The 20,405-nt window shown below is 41.2% G+C and overlaps 1 protein-coding gene and 1 long non-coding RNA gene across 3 annotated transcripts in view; both read right to left on the reverse strand.

Annotated features, from left to right (window-relative positions):
• Positions 1-20,405, reverse strand: part of LOC140347147 (uncharacterized) — a 413,233-nt gene that overhangs the window by 122,399 nt on the left and 270,429 nt on the right. The gene's annotated exons all lie outside the window — the stretch shown is intronic.
• edil3a (EGF-like repeats and discoidin I-like domains 3a) overlaps positions 1-20,405 on the reverse strand; it is a 131,397-nt gene that overhangs the window by 110,521 nt on the left and 471 nt on the right. The window lies entirely within an intron of this gene.

Here is a 20,405-nt window from a genome sequence, read left to right on the forward strand (position 1 = left end):
TTGTCACAGTATCCCAGCATGCACCACAAAACTCCACACTGGCAGTGATGGTGGCATTGAAACGAACGGCACTGGCAGCAATTATCAAACCTTATCAGAGTTTTAGTGATTGTGGATTATTTTTGTGCTCCGGGAGCTTTTTACTGGGCTGAGTGAAGTGGATTTCTGCAACTTAACAGACTGTAGTGAGTCAAGCCTCACATTAACTAAGCTATAAAATGATTTGTGCATTAATTTGGTTTTTCATTTGGGGAATGATTTAACCATCTTTAATAAGATTGCATATTCATAATTATGAATCTATTAATTAAGAGAGAGAAAGTAGTTTGAATAGAAACCATCACAAATGCTTTTCAAAAACACTGCATAAATGACAGTTTAATACAATCTCAAACTAAGGGTGTTTATTATAGTGACATGTACAACAGCTTCACATTAGTTAGAGTACAACATTTTTCCACTATTTCATCAAGAGCACATCATTTTAATTATCAGTAAACGGTAAATGTACAGGATTTTACAATAAAGTGTATTTCCTGCAAACATCTCCACAGACACTTTTTTTTAGCAAATTTAGGGTGCAATCTACATGACCTAAACTCATGCGTTGATATTTACAGTTTCATTTAATGACAAAGATCAACTTCAAAAGTAAAATTTCAGGCCCGTTGCCATTCATTACTGCAGTTTCTTCCCTGCTCTAATGGCATCCTTGACACAGTTAGTCAAACAAAGATCTTTTAATCTTACTATTCAGACTGCAACACACACCAACCTTGAAAATACATTTATTTCACAACTTCTATCCAACTTAATGTGAACTTATACTTGTGTAAGCCTGTCCAGGGACATTGAAATGGCAGCACACTCAAGAAAACAATGTAGACAACACTATACAGTGACAGACTGCTTGTGCTAAAACACTTCGTTCAAGACTTAGGGACAGTTATAATTCCCAACCATTTGAAGCGTCATTTCAAATTATAATTGGGCAAATTACAGGCGGCATCCATCAACATCAAGTTATTCCATTGTGTATCTTCTTGTTTGTCAAATGAAAAGCATTGCAACTTGAAAGAGCCGAGTGGAACTTTGTTTGCGTGCCAATTGGTGTATGTGAGGTGTACATAGTCGACATCAAAGAGCAGATGAGCAAACCCCGACTCAGAGCGCTGTGTCCCACATTGTTACTGTGCAGCGGGAGGAGGGCTCAAACTCTCACTCATCTTAATTGGATGTAATAGCTGGAGGGAATAGGCTTGCTCTGGCCTCGGGGATGGCACAGCGGAGAGACAGAAGGGGTGTTTAGAGAGGGCTGAAATGGTGAGTGTCTATGGGACGGTGCGGGCTGGGAGCAAGTCAGCCAACTGTTCAGAAATGGCTCTATTAAATCTGGGGTACTTGATTGTCAAACCGAGATAAGAGGAAGATTTCACCTATTATTCGCGGCTCTAAGGTGCTTCACTTATGAATCCTTTTGCAACGCGTTAATATTCCCATCAATTATTCTCAAAATGTACATGGCAATGACTCTTTCGGTTTGGGTTTTGGGGGTTTTGTTTTTAGGTTAAGGTAGGGCAATATGTACAAACAAAAATGGCTTTATGTTTTATAAGGAAAAAAAAAATTAAGAAGTGGAAGGATGTTTTATGGTCAGTTTTTATTTTCTTAATACCACGTTTGACCCAGGGAGCTGTGTGCATAGGTTTCAGGACTCTTTTGTGTATAAAGGTTCTATAAAAAAAAACAATAATAACAACAATAATAATAATTAACATTAACGATAATAACATTTTATTGCTTTTTGCAACCGGATTTCCCCTGATTTTTGTGTAAAATAGTTTTCTCTTTCTGCCATACTGTGTTCCAGACCATTCCTTTAGAGACACATGAGATGTACTCATATTAGGAAAAGCACTCTAAGTCTTCATGTGAACATAAATAAAGCATTTCTGTAGTTTTCCAATGGTGTTAAGTTTGGTTCAACCTCAGCAGCCTCAGCACACTGTCAGCGGCCATAATGGACAGAGTGGTTAGACTGGTCACTGTGTGGTTCAGCGCTTCACCCAGAGCAATAAACAGCTCAAACATGACTTGGACAAACAGATATATAAAACAGCCACGGCAAAGAAAGCCACATACGGCACTCAAATGTTCACTGTTGACATCTTGAACTTTTTCTGCATTTATTATTAAAGCATAGCTCTTTGTTAACAGTATTTTCAGTATTTTCTCATGTGTTTAAAATAAAACAATATGCAACCTTTTTCATCAGGATGTTTGTTACAATTTTAGTTAGTTAGTTGATGTGATAAAGTTTAAGGAAAATTAAGGATTTCCTATTTTTTTACATCCAAAATCGGGAATACAAATTGAATTGTGATGTTTCTTCACACAATTATTGAAACACTAACATTTGATATAGTGACATTATTAACACAGCAAAACTGTAATTTTACATCTTCTGCAAATGCCCAAAGCAAACATTATGTAGGTTGAATCAGAGTACAGCCAGTACAGTAAAGTACTACAAAATTACTATAGGTCAGAGTTATGGTTTACTGCAATTTTGTGTTCAGTCAATCTGGGCCAACCTGTACCACATGTTACAAAAACTGAGAATTCTCAATCATCAGCAGATTTTTTGCCCTTAGTCAACAGAACTTGAACAAACTTCAAATAAGGCGCTGAATGGCAGCTTCTACTGCTGTTTTCTTGACTGTATTGGGTCGAGACTGAACTTTCCTCTGGGCACCTTGACCCTTGCCTGACCCTCCAGTCGCTTCTACGTTCTATTCAAATGCAAAAGGCTCTGGAATTGGACCATAAAGGGGCGTCAAAAAAGTTCTCGTAACTTGGAACAGTCCAACCACAGCCACTAATTAGTAGCGCGTGTCTCTCAAATATGCTCGTAACATTCAGAAAGAAATGTATAACTTCATTTAACTCAGATTTACAGTTTGGTGCTTCGCTTGATGATTCTGCAGAAATCTGCCTTGTATGCCACCATTTTTGTCTGGACAAGAACGGCCCATGTTTTCCTCTGATTGGCTAATACACCCGTCAATCACACCCTTTGGGAATTGGGGAGACATGATATAACTCCAGACCAAAACGTAAAGTATTTTCAAAGCGTTTGGTCTTGGCTGGTCGGGCTACATCTGCCCCGCCTCCGCAGCCCCTGCACAGCACAGGTTCACTTTTCTCTCTTGCCAGAATTCAGCCTTTTAGTGGCGCGGCTGTTCTGACTCAATAAATAAGTAGCATAATGGGCAGAAAGCACGTTTATGAAAAAGAACAGTGAGGAGTGTGGCTACAGATATGGAAATGTAGATGTATAAAAGCCCTGAGTATTGTCCCGCTTTACTGCATTTTGTTACCTGCTCTAGTTTATACAAGATCAAGTACAGAAGAGTGGAATGGAGGAGACGGACGAGGGGGCGTGCATGAGTCTGTGCTCTGCAGAGACGCAAAGAGACCCAAAGTGCTAATGTAGTCCCGTTTCGAAGCTGCAACCACTGAGTTTAAAGAAGGAAATACAAACAAATTCCTATTTTACATCTGCCTTTACAAATCCCCAGACGCCCTGCGTGTATCACCGTGAAGATATAGTGACAGATAAAAATAGCTACTGACGGATCATTTTGGGACCGTTCATCAAAATGACAGACTGGAATTATGTCTAGCAAAACCTCGGAAGCATCTGGAGCCAAAACTGCAGACACGGGAAGAACATGCAAACCTCGCTATGCTAACCACGCTCCCGCCATGCCGCTGAACTTTTAATTAAGCAGGCGCAAATGTTCATTTCACCAGCGCAATACAGACATACAAAAGAATAAATGATTAAAGCAGTTATACACATCCTCGTAATATCCAAGCTAAACTCCCGTGTGCAGGATTTACACTCTGGTCACGACTCGCTCCTCCCAAACGCTGACAAAACTGTGCAATGAGGTTTGTTCATTTCAGTGACGTAACAAGCGCATCGGTCATCTATCATTCAGAACAGAAACAAACATCTGCATTTAGGTCACATTGATTTTGAAAAAGGTTCTCTGTGTAACGTTTGATACGCACAGACAGCGACATAACTCTGGGAGATAAGACCAGGGTCCAGACTACACATTTTTGTACAAAGCTTGTAGTCTTGGCTAGTCTTGCAAGTTATATAGCGCAGTACCGTGAGCAAACCAGATTTCCTTCTCAAAGATGTATTCCCAGTAGAGTCTCACATTTCAGATAAGCCCATCAGGCCCTCCTCAGAGAAACAAAAGGAGGGCTGAATAAAAACAAAAAGTGCCGGCTGTGAGAATATCTCTTTCCCGTAAAGGTCTCTGTTCCTGTTAACGTGGGCTTGTCCTCTCGCCACTATCGCTCTCATTACGGCGCATCCAGGCTCACTCACTCTAAGCCCCTGCACAGCGGAGCACAAGGGGGCTTTGGGTGTGGGATAAGATCAATACACTTCCTCATCATCACGGACCAGGCCAGAAATAATGCACTATGTCGAGGGCCGCAGGGTTCACGAGGCCATGAGGGGGAAACAGGTGTCAGCTGTGTGGTCACCAGAGAGTGTAAGGTGTGATTAAATAAGAGGAGGTCGATGGGATAATGTGGGATAAGTGAGGAGTCAAGATTCGGAACTGGTTAGATCTTGGAATTAATAACAGAGGATTTTTCTTGGAATTAATAACAGAGACAAAGTGCGACAAAGAAACGTGCACAAAGCAGGAAGATGGAAACCACACATGTGCAGAAGAATATGGCACATAACTAGATCTAATCTGTTCTTTTCTTCATGACTTTCCTTTGTTATTCCCTTAGCACTCATTGTTTATCCAATACAAATGTTTTAAGTTTAAAAACTTGTCGACTTGAACATAATAAGAGAGTGTACATAATCTAAGGTATATATAATGACTACAGCATATAAAACTGGTTAATGAAAGCGCTGCATACTAAACAAAGGAACTCAACTAAACATTTAAACAGCAAAGAGCTAAAACAAGCCACTTCTCTTTTACAGTTCAAAATCTCAAAAGAATAATACTGGACACAAAAAAAAAACGGTAAGTACTGTTCTGAGTTCATTGGAATATTTGGTTGATGTTGTGTCCAACTGAACAAACAATAAATAAATGAATGAATAAATACCAGCAGGCTTTTAGGTAGAGGGCCGTCTTCCCGTCTTTTGGACGGGGTATTTCGACATGTGGACGGGCATTTTTGAGTGCAAGGACGGTGTAATTTTTATTAATACATTTTAGAAAAGGGAATATCATCATTAAATGGGGCCGGGAAGCGTTTGACGATAGTCCGCCGTAGTCCACGCCATGACAGTTTACTGTTTACAAGTGAAAATTTGCATGCTGCGCGCTGATTGGTCGACAAAGTTTGTGTGCATGCCTCTGATTGGCTGCCGAGCCGTGGTCCGGAAAATGCCGAAGCTTCACGTTTGCCAAACCTCCACGGACAAATACCATGTGAAATACGGCGCGATACGCCGCTCCTGTGGCGGAGTGTGATCTGCACGGCCGAGAGGCGCAGGAAAGTCAATATGATACGAGAGGCGTGCGGGCGCGCTCTAGAGCGCCGTGTAGGCGCCTCCGCGTTAAAAGCGCTGCTTTATTTTGTAAAAGCGTCGAAAAAAGGTTGTGATACACATATTGGCTTTCCATACATTTTTTCTTTCTTCATTTCTAAAAGCCTGAATACCAGTAATACAAACACGCATGAACAAAGATTTCTCCTGGTGTGCGAGATGTTGTGATTGTCATTTCAATGTGGTGAGCACCTTTGCTTCACAGCATGAAGGTTCCATTCCCAGGCCTGGGGCAGTGTAGAGTTTGTATGTTTGCCCACATCCCTTTGCTCTGCTGCTTCAGTTTCAGTCTTGACCAAGGTCTACGTGCAACACATTTTAATAACAAAAACTAGGGAATGTAAATGGTATTTTTTTAGCAAACTGCATTTAAGTATGCTTGAATCCTTCAACATCATTTACAGGAAAGATATGCAGCAAACTTTGAAGAAATTCCACAAAGGATAAAATGATGGCCTCAAGTACATTAAGATCCTGCTCTGACCTACATTACTGCTATCAATAAGAATCCCCTTTCAGCCTTATCTTTTACATTTCCATGACTGGTTGATCACATTCAGCATACACAATAACAACTTTCAAGAATCCCTGTTCACAACGGTCAACTTTCTGTTTATTGGTCATATTTTGAGGACTTTTGTCCCCATTTAAAGAAGATAATTAGAACGCTAATTGCTTTGGAAATGGTCCTAATTTTTCATCATTCTTAAACCCATGGATAGTTTAAGGAGGAGTGTGAGAACAGGTCAGAATACTATTGTAGAATTTGTATTTCAGCTGTCAGATTTGCAGATTTGTTGACCATGTTTAGGATTCATATATTTGCAATTACTGAGTCCATCCACATGAAACAAAACCTGGTTCAACATATTCTCTGTCCGCATAAATACAAAAAGCCAGCCCCTAAAAAATATTGATAAGCCACATTTAAGAACCGTAAGGACTATTTATTTCAAAAACACAACCTACATAACACACCTTTACAGACAGCTGCGTTAATATGTGCAAGTCAAAGTCTATCAACGTGACGCCTCAAATCAATTGAAAGGGAACAGGGGATGTGTTGGTCTTGTAGAGGTGGGCTGGAGGGCTGTGTATCTGAGATGAATAGTAAATACACAAAAATGCAGTGAACATCCTAAACACTCACAGGTTAAGCTTTGAATGTTGAAACACAGCACCAGGTAAACACAATCAAACTCTGGGATTGATCCGGTCTTTGACTAATGAAGAGTCCAAGTTTATTAAAAGACAAACAGCAACTACAGAGCCAACTTTTCCGGAACGGTGAAGCCAATCCCTATATTAAAGTACGTACAACTTTTATTTCATGATATTTATGTCAATTATCTGCTCTCCTCACCAGTAGCATGTACGGACCGGATGTTAAGGGTCACTACTTACATGCTAATTCATATCTAAAACAAAACACCAAAAGGTTTACACACATGAGACAATGATTTTTAATGAGGCTTTGAAATATCGTAAATGTGGTCGATGGATTACAGCTGACACCTTCTAGAACATTCATAGCCTGTGTTTTTACGAGCTATTGTTAACGGCTATTGGAAAAAAATACCGGCAAACAGCAAACCGGCTTTTCGTGTCCTTCAGTGTCTCACCGGACGGGATGAATTGCTAAGTGATCAACAGCATGAGCATTGAACATAGCATCTCTATGTGAAAAACGAGGACCGTATAAGTAAACATTGTATATTTTTAATGCCTTCAGAATATCACCATTAACAGGAAGCGTACTTATCGTTTACTCAAAATGACCTTATTGCGCTCCATCATGTTTCTTGGTTTATATAACTGCACCTTCTTCTACGGCAGCACAATTTTGGAATCTATCTAACTGCGATGATTCCGTATAGAGATTATGATCAGATTTGCAATTTATTTGACCAATAGGATTCTGTTCGAAATTGCAATTCAGTAATTGCGTCCATTCAAATAGCGATTTCGATTCGACTGCGATTCACCTTGCAGCCATACCACCTTCTATATAAAAGACTGAACCATAACACGCAGCAGACATATATCTAAATCCAGAAGTCATTAGTCATGCAATCATTGGCTTGGTTGTGAATGCTCGGTTTTGACTGACACCTCCTCACATTAGACGGTAAAGATAACATTTACCTGTCATGGCAACCCACCATATCCTCTTCATGGTGCGTGCTCATTACAGATGCCCTACTTTACTCCAGAGCCAGGAGCCTGCCTTGTTACAAAGTTGGACACCTCCCATGTTTTGTACCTTCCTCTCGCTGGCACGATCCCGGACTTTTTCACTACAATCCCCGAAGTAGCATAAAAAGATCCATCAAACATGCATAAAGCGGCGGAGGCTAGCATCTCATCTGCATCACGGAAACCACTGAAGAGGAAGTCTGGATGGGGATGTCACTGGACGTTAGCACACAGGCCGTGAGAAACAGGCACGAAACAGGGGAGAAAGAGCATTTTATTTGCAGAGCGCGTGCCAGTAATTTATGTTTTATGCATATTTATCAGCACATGAAGGCTCTGCTGTGACCCTGTTTGTTAAATGTTTAGTTCATTAGCTCTCTTGTTGTCAGAATGTTTTCCATGTGGCATTCTGGATGAAAGGAAGAATACACCACACGGGTAAAGACTGCCAAAGCAACCCACTCAGTCAAAATAAAATTCAAAAACTGGTAAGGCTCATAAAGCTCATTGGAATTGTGAGTCCTGTTATGTGGAACTGAACAAAATCACTTCAGGCTTCAAATCGACAGTCACATCTTTGAATTATGTCATTGCAGATTTATCGGAAGGATTAAATCAGGCTTAACTTGAGTATTTTGGAGCAGAATGTGTGATTGAATGGAAGATAATGTGTGTCAAGAAGCTGCCAAAACCTCAAAATGAATTAAACTCGTGCAAGATTTATTCAGGTTTAAAAATGACATCAGTATTGCAACATAACTGGTGTAATCTAGTATTTACAACTAAAAACAAATCAAGATAGTGAAATATGCCTGATTTCATTTGTATTTGCTGAAAACACAGATAAACTTTGAGCAAATACTATGATTAACTTCCTAAATTGAGTCTTGATGTTGACTTGGTTTCCTCGTGTTTTAGTCTAGTCCTTGTATAATCCTGATTTAGTCCAGGTTTAGTTTGTTCAGTCATAATTTTGATGTGGTAAATGTGAAGAATCATTAGGCCAACATTGTTTTTATTGATATATTGTGATTTACTGTATATGGTATTGTGTTTTGCATGTGTTTTTAATACAAAAACACATGTTTTCACGAACGATCGCACTGGAATCGCTTTAAATTAACTTGTTTTGACTTTATTCGGCTGGATTGAGTGTTTTCGTCGTGTCGTGGCGATGTGTCTTGGCTCTGAGTCCCCCGGCTCCGGCCCCGCCCCCCGGCCGGCGCCGTACCGCGTTTACACAAAGGAGGAACTAATGAAACTGCGGAGAACTGTTGTCTTACCCGGAGATCGTCACGTTATCCCGGCGGACATCCTAAGGAAAACGCAACGAGGCAGACGGGCTGGACGTAAACTCCGAGAGAAGAGAGGAGGAAACAGGAAGTCGGTTCCCGCCGTAGTCATGGGTAACGTGAGGTCCCTTCAAAATAAAATGACGGAAATAGCGAGCCTCATGCGGTCCCAGAGGATTTATAGGGACAGCAGCGTCTTGATTTTCACAGAGACCTGGTTAACAGCAGAAATGCCAGACTCTATTGTAAGTTTGGACAATTTTCATCTGCTGCGGGCGGACAGAGCGAGAGAATGCGGGAAGAAAAGAGGTGGAGGTCTGGCGGTGCATGTGAACACGAGCTGGTCCAAACCCGAACACTGCACAGTGAAGGAGCAGCTATGTAACAGGGATATTGAACTATTGGCTATTGGCATGAGGCCATATTATCTTCCCCGGGAGTTCTCACATGTGATTTTGATCGCAGTCTATGTGGCCCCGTCTGCCAATGCTGAAAATGCTTGTGAAGCACTGCTCTCCTGCACTTGTAGGCTGCAAACACAGCACCCACAGGCTCTCTTCCTCGTCTCTGGTGACTTTAACCACGCTTCTCCCTCTTCTGTTCTATCAACATACACCCAGTATGTTACCTGCCCCACCAGGAACAATAGAACATTGGACTTGTTTTTTGCCAACACCAAGGAGGCTTATTCCTCTTCCCCCCTCCCTCCCCTGGGCAGCTCGGACCACAACCTTGTACATCTAAGGCCTGTGTATGAACCCATCGTGCGCAGGCAGCCTGTGGTGTCCCGTGAGGTGAGGATGTGGTCTGCTGAGAGCGAGGAGGCTCTGAGGGACTGCTTCAGCACCACTGTCTGGACTGAGCTTTATGACCCACATGGGGAGGACATCAACATCACAGAGTGCATCACGGACTACAGGAGAGCAGCTGCAGCAGCAGAACATTCAGGGAGTGTGGAGGAGCCTGAAAACCATCTCGGGCTTCAAAATCCCCCCTGCCCAGACAGAGGGGGAGCTACAGTGGGTGAATGATTTAAATGCTCACTTCTTGAGGTTTGATCGGCCACCCGCCCCTCCCCCTGCACAGCTGCATGCTCCCTCTTCCACAGCTGGACAATGCCCTGCATCTGTTCCTCTTCGCTTATCTGCCCCGGACCATCAGCTCCCCACTTCGCCTGGACTCACCCATCCCCCCAGCACACAGTCCCCCTGCCAACCACTGACTGTCACAGCAGCACAGGTGAGGAGTGAGCTGAAGAGGATTAAAGTGAGGAAGGCAGCAGGACCTGACGGCATCAGCCCCAGGCTCCTTAAGTCCTGCGCAGATGAACTGCGTGGAGTTATGGAGCATGTCTTCAACATGAGCCTGAAGCTGAGGGTGGTACCACAGATCTGGAAGACCTCCTGTCTGGTACCTGTGCCTAAGACACCGCGCCCCAAAGACCTCAACAGCTTCAGGCCAGTGGCTCTCACGTCCCACCTGATGAAGACACTGGAGCGGCTAGTCCTGGACCACCTCCACTCCACCGTGAGCTCAGCCATGGACCCGCTGCAGTTTGCATATCGGCCTGGCATCGGAGTGGAGGACGCCGTCATCTCCCTGCTGCACCGCTCTCTCTCTCACCTGGAAAAGCCTGGCAGCTCTGAGGATTCTGTTCTTCGATCTTTCCAGCGCCTTCAACACCATCCAGCCGCTGCTCCTGAGGGACAAGCTGGAGACGGCTGGTGTGGAGTATGACCTGGCAGAGTGGATCCTGGACTACCTCACAGACCGACCCCAGTTTGTGAGAGCCCGGGACTGTGTGTCTGACACTCGAACCTGCAGTGTGGGGGCGCCCCAGGGCACTGTCCTCGCGCCCTTTCTCTTCACCCTCTACACTGCAGTCTTCAGACATGACACGGACAGCTGTGTCCTGCAGAAGTTCTCTGATGACTCTGCCATCATCGGACTCATCACGGACGACGATGACGCGGAGTACAGAGGACTGGCGCAGGACTTTGTGGACTGGTGTCAGCGGAACCACCTCCTCATCAACGCGGGGAAGACCAAGGAGATGGTGGTGGATTTCCGCAGACGCCACTCCACTGCCCCCTCACCAGTGAACATCCAGGGACGGGACATTGAGAGAGTGGACTCATACAAGTACCTGGGTGTTCATCTGAACCACAAACTGGACTGGACTCATAACACAGACGCACTGTACAGGAAGAGCCAGAGTCGGCTCTACCTCCTGAGGAGACTCAGGTCTTTTGGAGTGACAAGGCCACTCCTGAAGACCTTCTACGACTCTGTGGTGGCATCAGCCCTCCTGGCCTGCTGGAGCAGCAGCATCACAGAGAGGGAGAGGAAGAGGCTGGACAGAGTCATAAAGAAGTCCAGCTCCGTCCTGGGCTGTGCTCTGGACTCGGTGCAGGAGGTGGGGGACAGGAGGGTCCTGGCTAGATTCACATCTATGCTGGACCATGAGTGTCACCCCCTGCAGGACACTCTCTCCGCTCTGGAGAGCAGCTTCAGTGAGAGACTGATCCACCCTCGCTGTGTGAAGGAAAGGTTTCGCAGGTCTTTCCTTCCTGCTGCTGTCAGACTTTATAACAAACACTCTTAATACTGAACACTCGCAATACTGACCTAACCATGTGCAATTCTGTCATATGTGCAATTGCTGTTGGAATTCATGTGCAATTCATGTGCAATTACTGTGAAATTCATGTGCAATCTATGTGCTGTCGTGACACATATTCATGTGCAATTACTGTCGTGATCACATGCAATGGTATTTATGTATTTATTTATTTATCTATGGGAGTTTTTTATTTATTTATAGGAGATCTTCTACTGAAAGTGTTTTTCAGACTTCCTATAAGTGATTTGTTCTTCTGGATCTACCTCTGTATCTACCTGCATTGCACCAATGAAATTTCCCCATGTGGGACAATAAAGGAATATCTTATCTTATCTTACAATTCATCATACATTTATACATTTATAAGACATTTGCATTTTGTATGAACTGTGCTCTATGAATAAAATGTGATTGATTGATTGATTGATTGATTGGCATTCCCAAACTCCAAAAATGAATGAAACCAAAGAAACCAAGTCCTCTGAGCTCATCATTGACTTCATTTATGAGGAAAACACGTTCTCTTCACATTGCACCAGTGTCAGAGAAGTGCAGCAACCGTCTTTGAAACACGTTATAATTAGAGCTTGTGTCGAGTTTTGGTGAGAAAGTAAAAAAAGGTAGAGTGAGAGGTCTCCGTGAGAGCATTGCACCTGGCTAAAAATACGCTTTGAATGCTCCACGTGCTAATTTAAACTGTCAGGCCGTAGGATAGTGCTAATAAATGATGTGTTTCCTTCACATTTTAAATGCAGAGAACATCTAAGGACCCCACCTTTGAATATTGTATAACCTCCAAACACTGGTGAATTATACTGAGAGTTTATAGCCAAACTCAGTTATAGCGAAGTCAAATGGAGAAAGATGCAACATTATATCAGTACATTCACTTTCAAACGTTTATTTGTTGCTGAGGGAAAGACTCGATACCTAAATCTAAATCTAACTAAATCTTTTTTTTTTAAGAATGTAATTTCAGTACAAAATAATGGTACGTTTTCTTCACTATTTTCCCCCAAAAACCCTAATCTCTTGTCTCTATGAACCAGCTACACAAGAAAAGCAACGGTTCGGTCTGTGATTTTACTCCAAACTGTAAACTTAACAACAATCCCCCATAGGCTCCACAGCATGGCTTTGATTCAACTCCGAGTGTGATTTTACCGTAAATAGACTGTAACAGAGCATATGCCCGACGAGCTACAAGATATTTTTTGGTTCTGTATTTCAGAACTGAAGCAGAGCCAGTGGGCATTACTTGTGCCACCAGCGCTCATTAACAGCACATCTGTGGGCACTCATACGCTGCAGAATGGCACTGCCTCTCAACATCTGAACGCCTCCATCTTTCTCTCACTCTGGATCATCTTTTCTTGCCTCATGCTGCTTCAGATTTACCACTTGTACGAGTAAAACCATTAGAAACGTTGAACAGTGTTTTTGCACTGCCAAATTACAAATGCATTAAGGACATGACCTTCAGCGGAATGGTTAATCGTGAGTTTTTCTTTGAATATTGGAGTCAAGGGTGCTATCCAAATTTGCAAGATTATTTTTTTTAATCTCAGAGAACATGCCTCTCGCTCTTTTTCCTGCAACTTCACTTCAAGAGAAACTAATTACACATATATCTCCTCAAAAACATCTAATTTTATTTAGGGCATCTTTAATGTGAAAAGAAGCTGTAATTTATAAATTAATAAATAACAAAATAATGTGAAAATACAGCATGCATAGACTAGGGCATTACAACTAAAATACACTTTGAATGTGAATACATGCAAAAAAAAGAAATGGCCACATCGATTGAATAGAAAGGGATAGACACAAGATTTATTCATTTATTTATTTTAAAAGGGGGACTCTGTCCAATTAGAACATAAACGCTGGCATTTGATGCATCGTACCAGTCTTAAGCTCATTCACATCTGCAGAGACATGGATTGGCCTCAGTAATTCATAGTTTAATATAATACAGTGATATTTTACACACTATAATTTCTCTTGGAAAAAAAGAGAAAATATCCATTAAAGCAGTTGTACTGTGGTGAAAACATTCATCAGAGGTCGGTGGGGAATGAGAGTCAAACTATTTCATAAAAAGGAAAGGCAGAAACTCAGTGATCGTCAGCCACGGTCCAAAGAACATGTTTGACAACTCAACCACCTTGAGAAACACGATGCCACCAGAGTCAAAACTGTTTAGGATGTGCCTAACAAAATAGACAATGGGGAAACAATTTGAAGGAGTTAAACCAAGGCCAGATTTTGTCAATCCTCCACACAATAACAGATGAAAAAGATACACATTTTCAGATTTCAATTTGTAAAAGATTAGCAGCTCAGTTTAATTAACCCTCCCTCTCTGGCCCTGGTGTATTCTCTGTTATTGACCGTCTCAATTCACAGCATCGTCAGAATAACAACCAGGGCCTTGCATGCTGGAGAAACATCACAAGCCACCTGCACCATGTGAGCTCAAAGAGACGGGCTTATTTGAAATGCCAAACTGTTTCAGAGCTTTACAGAGAAGCATTATCAGACCAAAGCAGCACTCATTGCCTAACTCCTCAATCTCTTTTGACTAAAGCAGGATTAACTTCAGAGTGCAGCCAGAGAAGTGAATTACTTTGAAAATTTACATTTGACATATACATACATGGATATCAGTATAAACCCAAATTGATATAGCTTATCTAAAATATTGTTTCAGGGTTTCAACATCAAACCATTTGTGTGAGGTTTTTTTCAGTCAAAAACAGTCTTTCTAAACCACACTTTCTGCAATATAAGACATGAACTTGGGGCCAGTATTGTGAAGATAGAAAGAAAATAAAACTTGTACTGTATTGTTATTCAACCTCACTAAATCTAACCAACTAATTAAAGCTTTAACAAATACAACTAATGTTGAAGGTGAACGTCAAATAAAGATTATTTCAGTAATAAGATTTGTATTAACCTATTGCACACAATCTCATCTAAAGACACAAAAACATGACGTCGTACAGTATGTTGTCAAAAAGATGGACAGACATTAATCAATCAATAGATCTTATCAAATTGATCAGGTATCTTTAATTATTACAAAACTAGTATACGTTTACATGGTACTATTATCCCATTTCCTATACAAAAACAATATTTTGTATGGGAAATAACTCCATGATTCCATAGCATATATATGTTTTTTTTTTAAACGATTGAGGTATTTGAATTGATTATGAAGTTGTATTAAGTATGGAGCCTTTTCCTTAGTATCACAATAATGTTTGAAATCTTATTATTGTGACAGCACTACACAGTTTACACAATGCAGTTAGGGAAGTTAAAAATGTATTTTTACCATTCACCTATACCACCGAGTGAGTTGTAGCTATAATGCCTCGTACTGAGCAGATGCAGTTCCAGTGTGCACAATGGTGTGTTCAAGGCCGGTACAAACAGCTCAAGTTGGAAGAGTAAACAAGGAACGTGCCACTTACAACAAGCAGCACACTTCCCTCCGCTTTCTTTCTGACAGAATTTAAGTGGCAGGATGTTGGTTGGGCTCCCAAAAGGTGTGTGCATGTAATTACACTGTGCAAGTTAACAAGAACTCAAGGATGTGCCTTTTCATTTCCATTTACAAGCAGATGCAAACAAGCAGAACCAGGGCCATTAATAAAGGCTGTACAACATATTCATAAATTTGAGATTAGCTTAGATGTTTATAAATGTCCTCTTAAGTTTATTTCGTTACATAAAGCCTGCTGCAGCTGTGGGCAGAGCACAACCTCACCAGCTGCACATAAAGACAGACAATCACTCTCCCACCTGCCAATACTTTAACTCATCGTCATTCGACAAAGATACAAGGAAAGCATTGCAACGACAGCTACCGTACTTGGACGTTGTTCCTTTTAAACTATGGCAAGCTATTTTCAGGTTTCATTGTAAAACAATTACATAGGAATTCAACAGTGACCTTCTTGCACACCAGATAAAACAGCTTCAGATCAAAACCTCATGTCTAACTCACACAAACATGACTTTTAAAGAGTGCGTTTGTTGTGAAAAAAACGCGTCTGATCAAGCACTTCTCCCTTTTACCAGATGTTTTTGTCTTTTTACACCTATCATCACACCTAGCTCCTTGGCAGACCATGTAGCTTTCATTTTCAAGGCAATCCTTAGTCTGCACACCTTGACAAATAGAAAGATTCACTAACTAATCCAATTTGTGCCTTTACACCTTTTAACTCTGACACTGTCGAATTACTCCTGATCAACGTGTGGTCTTAATCATGTTGGAACAAGGAAAGAAGAGCTGCTGTGTCCTCTCAGCCTCAACATGAGCTGAGTATGACACTACAAAGAAACCTTAAAATCATTTTACTGATGAGGGGGGCCCAACTGGGACCGACCACAATCCAAAGAACACACAGTATGTAACCTTTAGCCAAAAATAGACTGGAGCAAAAGCTTTTTTTCCCCATTTTGGGTGGATTCATTGCAAAATAATGTATGTAAAACAGTATAAATGACTCTGAGTGTGCTTGCATCTCCACATAAGTGACTCGTTCTTGCCCTGGAGGAGCCTCCTTCTGCCTGCTTCTGTGGAAATATGTTTCCTTTAGCTATAATATCACACAGTATGGCATAAAACATATCCATCTCTAACTTTCTATTTCTAAAAATAAAGGTGTCTCTCCACCTTCAGAAAGTTATACTGTGCCTTTAAGTCTGTAGCTACATGCTGTTTGAGTACCACCGGTGAAAAGACATACAGAACTATGTGGTCAGATGTATTGTTATGTGACTACTAACAACATTTTATCAAAAATTCCTATGGCGTGAAATTGAAATGAAAGGTCAAGTCACATTGGAGTTTTTTTCCTTGTTTATGGTTCATATCTCTGTGATTACTAAAGCTATCCAAACAAAGTAAAATGTCTAATCCGTCTGCATGAAAGCAAGGAAAATACTTCACGTTATGTTTTCATAATATACTTACAAAATGTTGCCATTACCCAACACCAAGGACGCAATTATTGAAAAGACATTGAGACATAAGATTAATATGGCAAGTTTGAGGAGCCAATTCCTTACAAATAATGATATGGTTAATGATTTTGGATATTCCTTGCAATAACAATTCATCTACCATAGAGTTATATAGACCTCTGCCCTCCAACTAAAACAGTTACATCATCAAATCCTTTAACAGGAGTCTAACTTATTGGGATTGGTCCAAGAAATGTAGCTGTCCTTGCTATTAAGTGACAACAATAACCACAGTTGTATATCCTTCTGCCATTGAGTAAAAACCATATAACAATAGTATTTTTGGGAGGTTAGGGTATATTAAAGGCATATTAAAGGTGTGGGATAAGCACCTCTGGAGTTCATAGCTGTCCCATTGGCGCCCTTCCAATAAGTCAGTCGTGAAATGTGGACAAGACAAGATGCCGCAGTAAAGACATGGCGCTTTATTAACTCGTCAAAGCAGGCGACCAATGAGCTCTCCATCACCGATTAACGACATTAAAGAACATCTGCGCTGACAATGGATGGCCCTTTCTGCACAGTCATAACAATAACGTCATTGAGGGCACGTTACAGACCGCTAAGCAGATTTTCAGCTGATATCCCATGGTGCACTGCTTCGTAAGGCGGTTGAGAGGTCAAAAAGACTAGTCTGTATATAACCTGGTGCTATTTCAAATAAGTTAAAACTATTAATGGTATGGAGTGTTGTCGTCGTGCTAATTTTTCAAATCCGGATTTGATAAGGGCTGAATACAGATTTCACTATCACAAATAAAAACATGATTTTATAGTAGTTTTGATATAGATTATGACCATTCTAAAACTATTTTCCATACTAGTTTTAGTATCAATTGGTATGGATGCTTTTGACAACTATAGTTTTCAGCAGAAGTTGCCGCGGGCGCCGCCATGAATTGTGTTTTCTCCTTCTGCTTGTATTAGTTTAGAAAAAGCTGCCGATCTCGACAGAAAAATAGCTCTACACAGACACCAAGCCGTTTTCAAGTCGCCCGGAGAAACGGCGCAGTGATGGCTTGTTGGTGCACATGAACATTGAACGTTTTACACAAATCAATCTACTTTGAAGTGGGCAGTGCAGAATAAGATGAATACAGCAGCCTATGTAAGGAACATCCATAACCTTCAGGAAAAAAGTTTAATTTTCAAATTGACCTTGAAATAACATCTAAAATGTCACATGAAATTTAGAATTTTTCATTATTTTTAAATTTCAACCCAGTTATGGTAAACCTGCTGTATGTATATATATATATATATATATATATATATATATATATATATATATATATATATATATATATATATATATATATATATATATATGAGTAGTACCAACAGAGTAACCATGTTTATTGAGATTACTTGTAACTCTCTTTCAGTGCAGACAATCTTTGCCCAGGACATTGAATATTTAGTTATCTATTCTATTATATTTAATAGAAACCTACAATGAAAATCTAATCAAAAGTTCAAGGTAGGTAAAAAATTGGGACATTTGTATTACATTCAATACATCAAAATACCTTCAATAATTTATAAGCCTAAAATTGTACATTGGTATGCCATTATACACTTTTGTTTGTGATTTTCTAATGTATTTCTATTTCACACTGACCCAAACAACCAAAAGTGCCCGATGTAGAAATAGAAATAGAAATACTGCTGTGTTAAACGCTACGATGTGAAAGTCGTTATCAATTTCCCATTTTGTTATGCCCTTCTGTCTAGTCTGTTATACATTAGAATCATGCGGCAAATCAACTGCATAACCATTACGGAAACAGTTGCATCTCTAACGCTGCCTTATCATCTAAATTGAGCAAAAATCTGAAAAATCTGAGTCGGTATCTGAACCAATCACCATTCATCACCAGCAGACGTTAACAGAGGATTTCCAGATGGCTGTCCATTTGGCTAAAAAGCACAAACTGTTCCACTATTATGGCAAAGATTAAGATTTACAACAACTCATTAAAACAAGCAAACTCCTCCATAAAAGGGAGCCATGGCAGCAGCGAACAATGTGTGCGTGTCCGTACCAGTAACCAGCCCGAGGAAGTGATGTACGGCGCAATGACCACCTGAAGTTTCTCACCCATCAATTTGTTTTAAAGAACAAAGCTAAAGCCGGTGACATCCTCAACAGAGTGTTTGCTTGCACTTGCCTCCGACGACACCTGCGACGCTGAGCAAAGGGAAGAAAGGTTAAGTACGGGATGTGGCATTTGAAGATTCCCACAAGAAACTCACACTGATGATCAAAGTACTGGTTTAGATGTTAGCTACAGATAACCATACAAACAAGGCCGTTCAACTGAAAAGGAAATTCTACTGGGGTTTGTTATACTCTTACAACATGGCAGGTTAATGTTGATGACTAAAGCCTTGATACAACTAGTAATGACTTCAATGTCCTTTGTAAACCAGGTTGATTTTGGATTCTGCTCCTGATTTAGACCTCATTTCGGCCTTAAAAATGGGCTGCAAAGTTAACTGTAATTGTGCTTTCACGTCGTCGTCAGTTGATTCAGTTGAGTTAACTGAAGAATGTCCATCATGTTTTCTTTTAAATGTGCTATTATGCGCTAACTTTTCAGGAGGGAACACCTTTAAAAAGAACCGTTGTTGTATGTTAGCCTACTGAATGCATGACTGAATGTATGACCCATTTACTGATTCGTGGAACACAAATATCAACTCAATTGGGAAATTTTGGCAGATCCACTTTCTAAATATTGTTTAATGACCCTTTACTGTAAGTGCAAATGATAAAGCGCTATGTGAACACACTTGAACACGATTAATTACAGTTCTGTCTATTTTTACGGGCTTGAATCTTGAGACAAAATGACCAATGACACCCTGCCTTGCTGTGCACTCGTTACGCCAGCCGAGCGAGCAGTGTAATGTCTTGTAAGAGCAGACACTGGGAGGCTTAAGGGGGGAGGCCCTCACAAACTCCAGCTTAAGGCACACTGTGGTCTGAGAGACGGAGGGCCCAGGGTGACATGTGCAACTCCCCGGGATAACGTGTCACCCAATGAATCCAGACAAGAGAGACGGCATGACCCACTTCCATAGCCAGAGATACAGTTTTCTATGTTTGCTGCGATTGAAATCCCACATGCATGTACTGTAGTGTGATACAGCTATGGGGGGTGCCTCCTCCCATCACTGGAAAGGGCAAAGGTGACATAGACGCAGGGATTATGTGAATGCAAGTCCTCCTCCTCGTTGGTTGTCCTTGTTTCTTCTTTTTGATCAATCAATAGATTTACAATGTGCTTCTGACCTTCTTGGGATGACATTTGAGTCAATAACAGAGCTTAGCCTTTGTTAAATATGGGGCTCTCCCGGACACTGACGTCTACCCTTGCCTTCAATGCAAAGATCTAATTGTAGTTTTCATCTTGCACACTACCAGGACAGATACAGGCAGAATCATCGAGGAGCACGAAGCAAAGCGCCAGAGATGATCCGAGTAGTGGAGCAGTCCGGTGCGCACTTATCTCTCCTCCAATGAGCCGATGTGCACCGCTGTAGCCGTGCTTATCGGGGCCCATTAAAACCACCATTATCCACTCAAACAAGTGTTACACACGCAAATAAACCAATTAACTCTTGGCTCGCGCGCAAG

The sequence above is a fragment of the Eucyclogobius newberryi genome, unplaced genomic scaffold, assembly GCF_026437365.1.
Source record: "Eucyclogobius newberryi isolate DKJ021-1_F unplaced genomic scaffold, fEucNew1.0.hap1 SCAF_6, whole genome shotgun sequence".
Classification (NCBI taxonomy): Eukaryota; Metazoa; Chordata; class Actinopteri; order Gobiiformes; family Gobiidae; genus Eucyclogobius; species Eucyclogobius newberryi.